The sequence below is a fragment of the Euprymna scolopes genome, chromosome 11, assembly GCF_053919585.1.
Source record: "Euprymna scolopes isolate OS-2025 chromosome 11, ASM5391958v1, whole genome shotgun sequence".
In the NCBI taxonomy this organism is placed as follows: Eukaryota; Metazoa; Mollusca; class Cephalopoda; order Sepiida; family Sepiolidae; genus Euprymna; species Euprymna scolopes.
The window spans coordinates 142,491,718-142,492,348 of record NC_136492.1 but is presented as its reverse complement, the minus strand read 5'-3'; positions in this window follow the sequence as shown (position 1 = coordinate 142,492,348).

Here is a 631-nt window from a genome sequence, read left to right as displayed (position 1 = left end):
AAGATAGACATTCATTTCAATTAGGCATCGCCTGGCGACGTTTTGTCTGTGAGCTATATATATAAACTGTGTTCATCGCTTCATTGCAGATTACAAAATAATCAATATTTCACTAAATATAAGTTATAAAAAGCTGAAAATTACACCACCCAAGGACTGTATTAAGGTGAGATAAATCTTTAATATTAAAAAATTACATAACTTTTTTAAATATGACATGAATTTTGATGAAATTTTAGGATCCTTAATACAGTCCTTGGATGGTGTAATTTTCAGCCTTTTATAACTTATATTTACTGAAATATTGATTATTTTCTAATCTGCAATAAAGCGATGGACACAGTTTATATATATATCAGATATATTTTAATATATATATATATATATAGATATATCAGATATATATATATACAGAGAGAGAGAGAGAGAGAGAGAGAGAGAGAGAGAGAGATATTAGATGTATTTATATATATATATATATATATATATATATATATATACATATATATATGTTTTGAGAAAAATAGAAAAACCGAATGAAATTATTAAAATAATCAACGTTTCGTCCTTATTTCAGAGGACATCTTCAGGATAATTGACGTAAAAATGCAAGAAAAAAAGGTCATAGATC